Below are 16,327 nucleotides of genomic sequence, written 5' to 3' on the forward strand. Positions count from 1 at the left end.
GAAATGTGGTGAACTGGTCCAGTTTGATATGGGAATATCGCAAGGCATCGACTCACTGTCTATCATGTCATCTATACTGTAGTATTGCTATTGCCAGGGTAGCTGCTGCTGGCCCTAAACTGTAAAGTATCTCCTTGCCTGTCCCATCTTAACTCTCAACTGTTCTAATTCTGCTGCGGCCATTCCACAGACACATCAGTTACGCACCTTATAGCTGCACGCTGTGTTTCATAGTGTTTAAATGTACTGCTGCTGCAGGTGCCATTGCTGGCTTTAAATTGCCAAACCTGTCTTTGTCTTCCCTGTCAGCTACTGCACAGCCACTCCAGCTCTTAGCTGTCCATTCTGTTTTACAGTGCTTTACTTATTACTTGTGCCTGGAAACAAAATGTTATGTATTTGTACCCTCAAAAAACAGTTCTTATATTTATTAGGGACAGTAAATTTGAATTGAATTTCTCAAGAATAAGGCCGGCGTCACACTAGCGAGTTTTATGGACATATGAGAGGCATAGAAAATACGGATTGCACACGGACCAATGTTTTTCTATGGGCCAGCTCCTATCTGTCATATTTTACGTATCCATATTTTACGGTCTTGTACGGCTGTAGAAAATCACAGCATGCTGCTTTTTTCAGCGTATAGCGCAAAAAATATGCCAATGCAAGTCTATGGGGGCGAGAAAAATACGGATTACACACGGACCAGCAGTGTGACTTGCGAGAAATACGCCAGACATCTCCAGGTGCCAGGAAATGTGCCAAGCCCTCAATCAGGAAGCTCAGACATGCTAATTAGCTGAAAAAGCCAGACAGACATCCCGGAAGTCTGGCGCTCACCTCCACGGAGTTGCAAGCAGTATGGCATCCATAATTAATGTGGATATGCTCCTCATCCTGGTCCAAGAAAGGCCTGAAGTATGGGACCAGTGGGATCCCAACTATTCAAACCAGGCCAGGAAAGAGGCAGCTTGGAGGACCATGTGTGGGATCCTATTCCAGATTTTGACCAACGCACATGTGCGGTGCAGACACAACTTTGTAAGTACACTCATGTTGTGACATTAATTAACCTTGAAAAATGCTTTACCTACATGATTTCATGCAGATTATTTTTTGGCTTAGTCTGGTATTTTTTTATTTTGTATTTTTGATCAAAAACAAAGATGCTGAACATGAGAAAGGGTTTACGTACAGAAATAATATAGATGTTGCGTAGGGTAATCTTTTTGTTAATGCCAGACTGGTACAGAGGAGAGTGGACCCTGTCCTTGTGGTGTTTCATTTTATTGTGTATAATGTTTTTTGTGTTTTAAGCCATTTTTACTTTAGGAACTTCATTTAAAAATGCATTTTTTTGCCCTCGTTAAAATATCATTAATCAATGTCAACTGTTTTAATCAATGTGCAGAATGACCTTATAGAATATTTGTTACCATGTCCTTGCAGTGGAAGATGATATGACACAATGGCGCAGCATCAGGGACCAATATCGCAGGGAAAGGCAGCAGCGGGCCAGGGGTGGGTCAGCAGCTCCAACAAAAAAGCGCAAGTATATATACTATGATGGGCTTTCCTTTTTGGATCCCAGTATGGATCTAAGACCTAAGTAAAAACCTCACAACACAATACACATATGTTAGCAATTGACTAAACTCTTAATTTGGGGTATTAATTTTCTTAATTTAAAAACAGAACACAGTCCAACCTCACTGAGAGGGAGACCGGGTCAGAGGTTGTGATTGATCCAGTTGGTGTAGAAGAAGAGGTGGCTGGCGCATCTTTGGCCTCTTCAAGCTCCATCCTTCCTGGACCATTGACTTCCACATCACAAGATCCAGCAACAAGTGGCCAAGATGCAGCACCACCACCCATAGCAGCACCAGATCCTGTAAGTCAGGAAGAGCATGGACACAGCAGCAGCCCTACTGTCCCACTGGTGTCCTCCCCACAGGCAGCTGGGCCTTAACGCAGAGGCCGCAGAAGGAGAGAGCTGCAAGAGAGTAGGAGGAATGTAGATGCTGGGGTCCTTAATTATTTGGCCAGGGCAGTCATGGATGATGGTGAGGAGGCCTTTGCTCGCAGCCTGGCCTGGTACCTCTGTCCCCTTCCCCATGAGGTGAGGCTACGTGTGAGAGGGTGTATTCAAATCCAGATTGATTTATGCACCTTCCCAAATGACCCCTATGAGGTTTTAGAATTTATTGAGAGAAGGCAGCTTTCACCACATAACCTCTTGCGTCTTCCACGAAATCAACAGGTGCATGGTCAATCCGGATTTGAAGTCCCTCATCCACGTGTGCCTACACCTCAACCCCTTCCCACCCAAAATCCACCAAGGCCAGCACCATACCATATGGCAGCCTACAGCCAACCTTCCCAATATGGCCACTTGTCCAGACCCAGTGCTGTAGGCTGGTCCCAACCTGGGTTTGGACCACATGGCCATATTGGGGGTGGCTATGATTCAAGGCAATATTTCCAGCAGCATGAGGGCCAGAGTCAAATCTCTTATGGCCAATACCCAACTGGTCAATATGATCAAGGCCTGTATTTGGATCTGCCCCACACAGCATCCACACAGGGTGAAGGACAATTGGGTCAACAAAGGCCACCTGAGCATGACCCTGAGCTTCCGCCATCACCTCCTCCAACGTACAGAAATCTGTAAAAAATATTTTATTGTGTTTGGCTTTTTGCCGCATAACCATGTTTTGGGTTAATTTGTGCTGCAATAGCACTTTGTTCTGTTGTTCTTACAAAAAGAAAAAAACAAGAGAAAGAGATATACAAAGCCATATGAAACAAATATGGTTTAAAGTTATCAACAAAAGGCTTTTGCTATAATTAAAAAATATAGTCAAAAGCCAACTGACATTTGTGGGACAATCATTCTTACATCACACACATATGCTCTTTTGATAACCATCTGGTAATTAAGTAAATACAACACACAGAGAACAGTTTCTAAAGAAAAATCATTTTTTTATGATAATATATTTTGAAAATTAAGAAATAACAACTGAGAAACAGCATAATCTTGCCAGGGAGTAGCACCCTGAGGAGGAACAAAATAATTTGTGAAAATATCTCTCACTTTTAGTCCAGAAAGGGGACGGCGCGGAGGAGGGACATGTGGTGTAGGCCTACTCACATTGGGCAACGTTTCTTCACCAATAGCAGATGAGGGACAATCATGAAGTCTTGTAAAATTGTGCAAAACAACACACGCTTTAATTACTTCATTAATAGTTGCCTCACTCAGCTGAATGGCAGACTGGAGGAGACGCCATTTGGCACACAGAATCCCAAAGGCACACTCCACCAGTCTAAGCGCCCTGGAAAACCTCAAATTAAAAACACACCGCAGGTGGTCCAGGTTGCGCCTGGGATAAGGCCTCATGACATTCCTTGTCAATTGGAAGGCCTAATCTCCCACAAGAACATATGGCACTGCTTCAGCATTGGAGCCTGGGAGTTGTTGTGGTGGTGGGAGGTCTAACTGGTTTTCACGTAGCCGCCAACCCATAATGGACGAATTGAACACTCTTGAGTCTCCTGTTCGCCCATAGGCCCCAATGTCTACAATTATAAACCTATAGTTACTGTCAACTACAGCTAACAGAACTACAGAGAAAAACTGCTTATAATTATAGAATTGGGAGCCAGAGTTTGGCGGCTTACGCACCCTGATATGTTTCCCATCCAGGGCTCCAATGCAGTGTGGGAAGACACAAGTGTCATTGAACCCACGGGCTATTTTGAGCCAATCAGCCATTTTTGTCTCAGGCATGACAAGTTCATGTAGTTTCCCCAAAATTTCACTACATGTTGAGCGCACAATGCCAGAAATCGTGGAGCGACCAATGAGAAACTCCAGGTGTAGTCCCGCATAAGACAATCCAGTTGACAGGAAGCTGAAAGGACAGAAAAATTCATATTAGTTAGGTAACATTAGTTTACACAAAGCATGAAGAAGCACAAGTATGTTGTAGATTTGAAAACACAGGAATAACACTGAAATTATTCAAAATTTACCTAGGGTACATAAGTAGAACATTACAAATACATATTTTGATATTTTCAAATAGCTGCTAGCAAACAAGCCTGAAAAAAATATCATCAACATACAGTATGTGAGGATGTTGAATACATACCATAAGGTAAGGAGAAGACTCTCCTCTGCGGATATGCTTTTTTGCATCCTGGTGTCCTGATACGTGAGTCCTGGACGTACTGTCTCCAACAAGATATCAAATGTTGGTATTGTCATTCGACAGAATAGGTAAAACTTATCAGGATGTGCACGCAGAGCTGTATAGAGCCTGTGAAAATGGCCTTTAGTGAGGCGTTGGGCCAAAAGAGGATGCACCCACAATCTTCTTCTCCTCCTTCACGGATCAACAATCACAGGGTATGGCTGCCCAAACCGACACAACAAGATCCAGTTAAATAAAACCCATTGAGTTGGGGTGAAGTGCAATAGGTCAGACATGGTGCAAACGTTACCACAACACACAAACAGATGCACAACCACAAAATGGCTATATGGGAGGGTGCTACCTGTTGTAGAGGCCTTAAATAGGGTTGCTGATGCTGATTAAAATTAATTTCATGCTCAAAAACCGTTAAATGTCCATTTTGTCAGGTTGCGTGGAAAAAACGCAGTATGGATGTCATATGGATTACATGTGCAACATTACATGCGCAAAATACGCGACCACACCTTGCCAATGGATTACATACGGAACACTATTTCTGGATTTTTTCAGCGTATTACGGCCGTAAAAAACGGACCGTATTTCCCTACTCTGAGTGTGACGCCGGCCTAATAGTGTGAAAAGGTGAATTTGAATTCTTTTAAAAGTTCAAGCAAAGTGAATATGATTTCATAAAAACTTATGCCCACTGTGTGTAAAGGTGCAGTCTAAATTTTCATTTTTTTAAAGAACTTTTTATCCCTATACACTTCAATAGAGAGGCTGGAAAACAGTATTTAACAAATGGCATTGTGTGCAGGATCTGCATTAAAAAATCATTAATTACTTCACCAAATCTGTATAAAAAAGGAAAAATAAAAAAGAGTGCAGCAAAAATGTGATAGTAAGAAAAGAAAAAAAATATTTGCTTATGCTATACTCTTTCCCTCTACTCTGCCCCACATATATTTTTTGAGCAATTACAAGCTTTCCAATATTGAGATTTGTGCAAATTTAACCCCTGCATGATTTTTTCATTTTTGTTTTTCGCTCCCCTCCTTCCAGAGCCATAACTTTTTTATTTTTTAGTCAATATGGCCATGTGAGGGCTTCTTTTTTGAGGGACGATCTGTACTTTTGCTTGACATCTTTGGTTTTAGCATGTCATGTACTACAAAATGGGAAAAAAATTCCAAGTGCGGTGAAATTGCCAAAAAAGTGCAATCCCACACTTTTTTGCTTGGCTTTTTTGCTAGGTTCACTAAATGCTAAAACTGACCTGCCATTATGATTCTCCAGGTCATTTCGAGTTCATAGACAATAAACATGTCTAGGTTATTTTTTATCTAAGTGGTGAAAAAAATTCCAGACATTGCTAAAAAAAATTGCACCATTTTCCGATATCCGTAGCTTCTCTATTTTTCGTGATCTGGGGTCGGTTGAGGGATTATTTTTTGCATGCCAAGCTGACGTTTTTAATGATACCATTTTTATGCAGATACGTTCTTTTGATCGCCCATTATTACATTTTAATGCAATGTCGCGGCAACCAAAAAAAAGTAATTCTGGCATTTCAAATTTTTTTCTCGCTACGCCTTTTAGCGATCAGTTTAATCCAATTTTTTATTGATAGATCGGGGAATTCTGAACACGGCGAAACCAAATATGTGTAGGTTTGATTTTTTTTTAATTGTTTTATTTTGAATGGGGGAAAGGGGGGTGGTTTAAACGTTTATATATATATATTTTTTTTCTTATTTATTAAAACATTTTTTCACTCATGGGAACTCGTGTTGGCATCATATTATGTCATATGTGTGTGTTGTGGTATGCAGGAGCCATCATATGGTGTGTGCAGGTGCTATCACATTTTGTGTGAGGGTCGTGAGGTCTATTTTTATGTCCACTGTTATTGTGTGGGAGATAAAAGGAATGTACTATTACTATCTAGGGCATAGAAGTGGCATTATTATTGTCTTGGGCACTGGTTATATCACTGTATGGTCTTTGTAGAGTTAGGGAAATGTAAGGAGGGTGCTGGAAAAGCATCTGTGTTATATTTTTGCACAGATGAGTGATGGAGGAAGACGTAGTCATGGTGGTCTGGGCCAAATGATAAAGAAAAGGGAACAGAAATTACTTGATTATAGTCAAGAGAGAACACCACTGATGAGTATCTGTACAGTATACACATACCTTTATGGTCTGCAAAGCACTGGTATAAAACTGATATTACCATTTTATGGTCGCTGTATAATACTAATATCACCAGTAGAAATGATCAAATCAGTTCATCGCAAATCAAATTTGAGTCATATTACCTGTCATGCAATGGTCCTGTAAAATTAAGCTACCATATGTACTCGTGTATAAGCCGAGATTTTTGGCACAATTTTTTTGTGCTGAAAGCACCTCCCTCGGCTTATACACAAGTCAATTGTCCAGAACGCTGGTGGGGGGAGGGGGAGCAGACATCATACTCACTGCATCTCTGTCTCCGCATCTCCGTTGTCATGACGCCGGCAGCCCTCCTCTCCTGTGCTGAGTGGTCGCGTGGTACCACTCATTAAGGTAATAAATATGTATGCATCTCCACTCCCATAGGTGTGGAGTGCATATTCATTACCTTAATGAGCGGTACCATGTGAGCAGAGGAGAGGAGAGCCACCGGTTCCGGACCACGGAGATGCAGGCGTGAGGAGGGTGAGTATGATGGGGAGGGGGGCCATGCGAGCCATGCATACAACCAGGGGAAGAGGGAGCCGAGCCATGGGGGATGGGGAGATGAGCCATGTGGACTGGGAGAGCTGAGCAATGCAAGACCAGGGGAGCTGAGCAATGCGGGGCCGGGGGAGCTGAGCACTGCGAGACCAGGGGAGCTGAGCAATGTGGGACCAGAGGAGCTGAGCAATGTGGGATCAGGGGAGCTGAGCAATGAGGGAACGGGGGAGCTGAGCATTGTGGGATCGGGGAAGCTATGCTTACAACAGGGGGAGCCACACATAACAGGACAGGACAAGGGGAGCCGCATAACAGGACAGGATGGGGGAGCCACACACCAGGACAAGACAGGTGGAGCCACGCATAGCTGGACAGGACAGAGGGAGCCACATACCAAGACAGGATGAGGGTAGCCACATACCAGGACAGGACCGGGGGAGCCGTGCATAGCAGAAAAGGGTGAGGGAGACAATGCATACCCGGCTTATACTCAAGTCAATAAGCTTACCCAGTTTTTCGTGGCAAAAGTAGGTACCTCGGCTTATACTTGGGTTGACTTATGCTCAAGTATATACGGTATGTGAAATTAGATTTGAACATCAATTACCCAAAAATGGACATCACTTCTTACCACATTGTAAGAGATTGTATCTGCAATGGACTGCTGCATTAGCTTTCCCAATATATTGTGGAGCTGTTCAGCAGTCTGTCCTTCTCTCCAGACTCCCAATGAATGTCGTTCCATTCTTATTTTCATTTCTACTGAATGTAGGCTAAGAATTAGGTAATACATCTTAAAACACTCATCACTTAGACTGGTTTCACACTAGCGTCTGTCTGCGCAGCATAGGGCTGTGTACGTCTTTCCTTCAGATCCACATACATCCGCATCCATCCAGCATACCTATCTTTAACATTGTGTATGCAGGGACATGAGTGGTCATGGATTGTATGCGGATGCATCCCCATATGGCGTTTTGATGTTCCTGCCGAACGCAACATGTATGCGGATCTGAAGGTAAGAAGTATGCAGCCCTGTGCTGCGTACACAAATGCTAGTGTGAAACCAGCCTTAGCCCAATCCACACTAACATCTTTTTTCCTGTAATTACTTCTTATTTTTGCACTCTTATGAACCTGTTTTTTTACTACTTTTCTTTTATATTACAGCAAGTTTTAAATAATTAAAATGTCTACCATTTTACATAATTACTACAGCAAACAGACACCAGATTCACATGCCCATGAGGAGCATCATGACTAGTGTTGAGCATTCCGATACCGCAAGTATCGGGTATCGGCCGATATTTGCGGTATCGGAATTCCAATACCGAGATCCGATACTTTTGTGATATCGGGACTCCGTATCGGGATCGATATTAATGTGTAAAATAAAGAATAAAAATAAAAAATATTGATATACTCACCTCTCCGACGCAGCCTGGACCTTACCGATGTAACCGGCAGCTTCCGTTCCTAAGAATGAGCGCTTGAAAGACTTTAGATGACGTCGCGGCTTGTGATTGGTCGCGTGGCGGTCACGCGAGTTTCCTCTCCTTCAGACCCTGGGAACCATACAGGATACCTTCCGATACTTGGTGTCCCATTGACTTGTATTGGTATCGGGTATCGGTATCGGCGATATCCGATACTTTTCGGGTATCGGCCGATACTATCCGATACCGATACTTTCAAGTATCGGATGGTATCGCTCAACACTAATCATGACAGATTACCTTATGCTTGAACTGTGCCCACCACTAGCTCTTTTTCATCTCTTACAGAGGCAACTTAAATACATTGAAACAAGTAAAATACATGACTTGGAAACCTCACACTGTTAGATCATTTCATTTCAATTAACCTATCTGTGATTTGGCAAATTAATTGAATATTTCAGAAAAAAAATCTGCATCTAGTTCATTCAAATTTCAAAAAGTTTATTCATTTTCAATCACCAGGTTTTTTTTTTACAGGTGTTTTGATTTAGATTTTTCTTTTGTTCATTCAATTTACATTTTGATAATTAATAAAAATAAACTATTATCACTAGAACAAAATCAAATGTTTTAAAATTCAAATTTGCCAGGTTGGGTGAATTTGCACCAAAAATCCAAATCCAATTGCATTGAAAATATACGTTTAATTTTAGATCTCCAAAGACTGTATCCAACTTCTTTCAATATATTTAATGCAAACACAGCCTTAGAAATGTAAGTGACTGACCCTACAAATGGATAGTAACTTGCTAGTTACCAGTAGCCCTTTCAAAGGAAATCTGTCAGCAGATTATTGAGATGAAATATAAGAGTTGTCTGATGTAGTGACAGTGAGCCTGATTCCAGAGATGTTTCACTGAACATCTTGGTGCAGTTTTGATGGAATCAATGTTTTCTGTGCTGTATATAGAGCAGTGGTTAAAATGCTGAGCTGTATTTTAACCATCTTTGCTGTCCCTGCTGAAGAAAAGTAGGCCCAAACCATGATTCTGCCACCACTATGCTTGACAGTAGGGATGGTGTGTTAAGGGTGATGAGCTGTGTTGCCTTTACACCAAACATATAGTTTGGCATTGTTGCCAAAAAGTTCGATTTTGGTTTCATCTGACCAGAGCACCTTCTTCCACATGTTTGGTGTGTCTTCCAGGAGGCTTGTTGCAAACTTTAAACAACACTTTTTATGGATATCTTTGAGAAATGGCTTTCTTAGTGCCACTCTTCCATAAATGCCAGATTTGTGCAGTGTACGACTGATTGTTGTCCTATGGACAGACTGTCCCACCTTAGCTGTAGATCTCTGCAGTTCATCCAGAGTGATCATGGGCCTCTTGGCTGCATCTCTGATCAGTCTTCTCCTTGTTTGAGATGAAAGTTTAGATGTACGGCCGGGTCTTGGTAGATTTGCAGTGGTATGATACTCCTTCAATTTCAATATGATTGCTTACACAGTGCTCCTTGGGATGTTTAAAGTTTTGGAAATCATTTTGTATCCAAATTTGGCTTTAAACTTCTCTACAACAGTATCACGGACCTGCCTGTTGTGTTCCCTGGTCTTCATGATGCTCTCTGTGCTTCCAAAAGAACCCTGAGACTATCACAAAGCATGTGCATTTTTACAGAGATTTGATTACACACAGGTGGATTATATTTATCATCATTAGGCATTTAGGACAACATTGGATCATTCAGAGATCCATAATGAACTTCTGGAATGAGTTTGCTGCATTGAAAGTAAAGGGGCCGAATAATATTGCACGCCCCACTTTTCAGTTTATGAATTCCCACAAAATTTTAAAATAACCAACAAATTTCGTTCAACTTCACAATTGTGTTCCACCTGTTGTTGATTCTTCACCAAAAATTTACATTTGGTATCTTTGTTTGAAGCATGATGTGTGGGAAAAGGTTTAAAAGTTCCAGGGAGCCGAATACTTTCGCGAAGGCACTGTAACACTGGTATAAAGTGATTTTGGTGCCAGTGATGTCTGTATGATTTTATATTAAGTTTATGGTGCTGATTAAGAATAGGAGTTTAGTTTTGCCAGACTATAATTTCTGATATTTAATAGTTAATTACAGTAGAATTATGGCTAAAGTCACTTTAATAGCATTGTAAGCCTACAATTTGAAGTACAACATAATTACATGGGATATTTCCCTACCTAAGACATTGTTAAAGAGTCAAAGGACATATCAAAAGACTAAAAGCTATTTGTTATCACATACAAATCATATTGGGTTAATACATTCTTTTCATGGATGAATTATCTCACAAACCTAGATCCCATTCAGTTAATGTAACAATATATTTAAATTCAGAACCCATAATATACACTAAATTCATTAAAAAACCTTGGCACCAGTAAAAAAAACCCGTGTATTTAGTAGCACTAAACTCACCAACCAAACACCCTCTAGTTTATATTCTAATAAATAATAATTGTTATTTTTATAGTGCCAACATATTCTTCAGCAGTTTACAATTAAGCGGGGATATGCACAGGCAATAAAATCAATAGAAGGTAGGACAGTTTAAATGCTTACAATAGGAGTGAGGGCTCAGCTCGCAAGCTACAATCTACAAGGAAATAGGGCGGGGACAAAATAGGTGAAAAGTGCTTGCTATTTCAGGTCCTGCAATTATAATAAATAAGGATTTTCATATAAAGCTGCATGATCCGGTCATCAGCCCGTATGTTTAAGTGCAGTTATCATGCGCATGGTGGGTGTAGAGACAAATGAATAGGACAGATCAGCTTCTGAAAAATATTTAGAAGGACAGAACATTGACGAGTTAGGTTAGTGAGCTGAGGTGATAGGCGTTTTTTTTTAAAGAGTTGTGTTTTTAAAGCACACTTAAAAACATGGAGGCTAGGTAACAGTCGGATTTTCTGTGGTAGTGAATTCCAGAGAAGTAGCGCAGCACAGGAGAAGTCTTGGAGATAGAGTTGTGAGGTTTAAATTAAGGAAGATGTTAGTCTTAGGTCAATTTCATAACAGAGGGAAAATGTAGAGCGATAGAAAAAGAGGAGGGAGGAGATATAAGTTGATGTAGAACTGTGTAGGGCTTTGTGGGTTAGAAATATAAGTTTATATTGTATTCTGTAGGGAATGGGTAACCAGTGTAATGACTGGCACAAGGTGTAGACTTAAGTGAAGTAGCTGGACAGAAATATGACCATGGCTGCCACATTCAGGACGAATTGGAGAGGAGAGTGTTTAGTAAGAGGGAGACCAATCAGAAGAGAATTGCAGTAGTCTAAACGAGAGTGAATAAGAGCGACAGTAAGCGTTTTAGCAGTTTCAAAGGTGAGAAAAGGTCTGATTCTGGAGATGTTTTTAAGATGCAAGTGATATGAGCTTAGTGAGTGATTGTATATAGGGAATAAAGGAAAGTTGTGTGTCAAATATAACCCCTGGACAGTGGAAGTGCTGCTTGGAAGTATACTCTCAGATTTCTTTTAACAACAAAGTGCACTGTCAGACTTTTAATGTTTTTTTTTTTCATAAAATAAAAATAGTACAAAAATTATACTTTATAATTTGTGATAGGCAGACTGTTTTCTGCAGAAAATTAACTCAATTCAAGTGTGTAACTGTCAGGCGTTACAGCATTTTGCTGAGAATACTGCTTTGCCATGTAATTCAAAACATCATTTGCTTCCTCTTCACTAATACACTTGCCAAATGGAAAGGAGGCCTGTGGAGACACAGCATTGTATCTTCATTAACCAGACAACTATTTTTAGGAAGCCAGAAAGAATAGGCTATTTATATGCTGACTTTTGAGTTTAAGCAATTTTTTCTGGCTGGTCAAGAAACCAGGCTTTTGTTTGTGTAAACCTGTACTATAAACTGGTAAGCTGATATTTGATATAACATAGTGTGTTCTTATCCTTGATGACAACGGATGTCAACTGATATGCTAATTATGCATTGTGTAGGCATCATAGTTTGTTTACTTCAAGAACAGAGGAGAAAAAATATGCAAGTAGATTAAACAAATAAGCAATGCTACTTGATCTTATCTCCATTCTTACCCGTTATGTAAATACTGAATGAAGGACACTTTTTAAGTATAAAAATAGGTTACATACCTCTGTATAGACAGAGAGAGACAGCCAGAGATTCTGCCAAGACTTTTAAGCATGCAGGGGACCCTACAGGACAGCTGCCAATGCATCATGGCTCAATCACGAGAGACATGGATCTATCATTCTACAGGAAATTTCAGTCTTTGTTGGAAGAATACAGATCTTCTCCATTGACCATCACTGAACCTTGGATATGTTTGGAGAAAGCCAGGATTGGGACTCATCAGTCGCCTGGCTCTATGGAGATGTTTGGAGAAGCCAGGTTGTGAATCTTGGGTAAACTGGCCTTGCACCTCAATGGACTGTCATCTTCCTAAGCTTGTTGTTACCTCCTCTCCGTGTGTGTGCCACAGGTGGGGTAGTAGACCCTGGGAGCTCTGCAGTAACAGCTGCTATTATCCTGCTGAGTCAGCCAAAAGGTGAGAATCTGTAATGTGCACCATCTTGGGGTATTTTTCTGGGACAGTTTTACTTGTTATCTGCCTGTTTTGTGGTTCAATAAAGCATTGCCACACTGTTTTACGAGCACTCTGTGTCCCTGTGTAGCATTATGCCCACGTTAAAAAAATTGCGGGCATTCAGTGGGATGATCCCTGGTCCATGCTGTTTCAGCTATTGGAACTGGGCACCCGCCGACTCCTGTGTCTCCACAAGGCCAATTCTGACCTGTTTGGTATTATTGCTCCTGGAATGGCTGGTGCCAGTGGTGGTGGCGGTGATGATGGTGCTGCTGCTTTTGTTGCTGTTATTGTGCCCACATTTATAGCTGTCTTATGTATTTTCAATTTTCTTTTATTACACCTTATCATGGCTACTTTAAGTACTTTAAATGTATATACTTGCTTTAAAATGCATCTACTTACATCAGTTTTAAAACAAATCAGATCTTTTGGTTTACAGTATAAAAACATGAGGATGTTAAAAACTATATTTAAAAAATGTGTAAAAAAAACAGGCCATATAGCAAAAAATTTCAATAGGTTTAAAAAAGGGAGATGCTGTAATTAAAGGTTGGAGAACCTGAACAGTAAAATTCAGCGTCCATACCGAATACCTACTGTTCAAGCACGCACACTGAACACGGACTTTACCAAGAAGTCTGTGTTGCTGTTTGGGTTTGGCCCCCCAAACACTGGGTGTTTGTCGAGCTGTCATGTGCATGACAGCATGGAAAACATTGCTTCTGATTGATGGTAAAATCATAACTAGTGTTGAGCGATACCGTCCGATACTTAAAAGTATCGGTATCGGATAGTATCGGCCAATACCTGAAAAGTATCGGATATCGCCAATACCGATACCCGATACCAATACAAGTCAATGGGACACCAAGTATCGGAAGGTATTATGTATGATTCCCAGGGTCTGAAGGAGAGGAAACTCTCCTTCAGGCCCTGGGATCCATATTAATGTGTAAAATAAATAATAAAAATAAAAAATATTGATATACTCACCTCTCCGACGCAGCCTGGACCTTTCCGATGTAACCTGTTATGACCCCAATGGCAGAGGGTCTCAGAAATAATTACTAAGTCTGCAAACACAAAAAAACAGCTCATAGGGCAGTGGTAACTGAGCTGACCATATATCTAATCCTAGCACCACAAATAGCAGCAGCCGGGGAACGTGCCTACGTTGGTTCTAGACGTCTCGCGCCAGCCGGAGAACTAACTAACCCTAGAAGGGAAAAGAAAGACCTTTCTTGCCTCCAGAGAAAAGACCCCAAAAATTGGATACAAGCCCCCAACAAATAATAACGGTGAGGTAAGAGGAAAAGACAAACGTAAGAATGAGCTAGGTATTTAGCAAAGAGAGGCCCACTAGCTAATAGCAGAATATAGTAAGATGACTTATATGGTCAGCAAAAACCCTATCAAAATATCCACGCTGGATATTCAAGAACCCCAGAACCGTCTAACGGCCCGGGGGGAGAACACCAGCCCCCTAGAGCTTCCAGCAAAGTCAGGAATCACATTTAGTACAAGCTGGACAAAAATAAGAGCAAAGCAAATAACCAAAAAACAAAGAAGCAGGACTTAGCTTAATTTTGCACGAACCAGGACCAACAGACAGGAGCAAACAGAAAGGATCTGATTACAACGATGCCAGGCACTGGACTAAGGATCCAGGAAGTTTATATAGCAACACCCCTGGACTAACGACCCAGGTGGGTGCCAAACTGAGGAAAGACAATCCCAGAGTCATATCACTAGTAACCACAAGAGGGAGCCAAAAAGTCTAATTCACAACAGTACCCCCCCTTAAGGAGGGGTCACCGAACCCTCACCAAGACCACCAGGGCGATCAGGATGAGCAGCGTGAAAGGCACGAACTAAATCGGCCGCATGCACATCAGAAGCAACCACCCAGGAATTATCCTCCTGACCATAGCCCTTCCACTTGACCAGATACTGAAGCCTCCGTCTGGAGAGACGAGAATCCAAGATCTTCTCCACCACGTACTCCAACTTGCCCTCAACCAACACCGGAGCAGGAGGCTCAACAGAAGGAACCACAGGTACAACGTACCGCCGCAACAAAGACCTATGGAACACGTTGTGAATGGCAAACGACACCGGAAGATCCAAGCGAAAGGACACAGGATTAAGGATTTCCAATATCTTGTAAGGACCGATGAAGCGAGGCTTAAATTTAGGAGAGGAGACCTTCATAGGAACAAATCGAGAAGACAGCCATACCAAATCCCCAACACGAAGTCGGGGACCCACACCGCGGCGGCGGTTGGCAAAACGCTGAGCCTTCTCCTGTGACAACTTTAAGTTGTCCACCACATGATTCCAGATCTGCTGCAACCTATCCACCACAGAATCTACCCCAGGACAGTCAGAAGGCTCCACATGTCCCGAGGAAAAACGAGGATGGAAACCAGAGTTGCAGAAAAATGGCGAAACCAAAGTAGCGGAACTAGCCCGATTATTAAGGGCAAACTCAGCCAACGGCAAGAAGGTCACCCAATCATCCTGATCTGCCGAAACAAAACACCTCAAATAAGCCTCCAGAGTCTGATTAGTTCGCTCCGTTTGTCCATTAGTCTGAGGATGAAAGGCAGACGAAAACGACAAATCAATGCCCATCCTAGCACAAAAGGATCGCCAGAACCTGGAAACAAACTGGGATCCTCTGTCAGACACAATATTCTCAGGAATGCCGTGTAAACGAACCACATTCTGAAAGAACACAGGAACCAGATCGGAAGAGGAAGGCAGCTTAGGCAAAGGCACCAAATGGACCATTTTAGAAAAGCGATCACATACCATCCAGATGACAGACATGCCCTGAGACACCGGGAGATCTGAAATGAAATCCATGGAAATGTGTGTCCAAGGCCTCTTTGGGACAGGCAAGGGCAAGAGCAACCCGCTGGCACGAGAACAGCAAGGCTTAGCTCGAGCACAAGTCCCACAGGACTGCACAAATGACCGCACATCCCGTGACAAGGAAGGCCACCAAAAGGACCTAGCCACCAGATCTCTGGTGCCAAAAATTCCCGGATGCCCTGCCAACACCGAGGAATGAACCTCGGAAATGACTCTGCTGGTCCACTTATCAGGAACAAACAGTCTGTCAGGTGGACAAGAGTCAGGTCTACCAGCCTGAAATCTCTGCAACACACGTCGCAAATCAGGAGAAATGGCCGACAAGATAGCTCCCTCTTTAAGAATACCAACTGGTTCTGCGACTCCAGGAGAGTCAGGCACAAAGCTCCTTGAAAGAGCATCAGCCTTCACATTCTTTGAACCTGGTAAATACGAGACCACAAAGTCAAAACGGGAGAAAAACAATGACCAGCGGG

Source organism: Ranitomeya variabilis, chromosome 2 (genome assembly GCF_051348905.1).
Source record: "Ranitomeya variabilis isolate aRanVar5 chromosome 2, aRanVar5.hap1, whole genome shotgun sequence".
Classification (NCBI taxonomy): Eukaryota; Metazoa; Chordata; class Amphibia; order Anura; family Dendrobatidae; genus Ranitomeya; species Ranitomeya variabilis.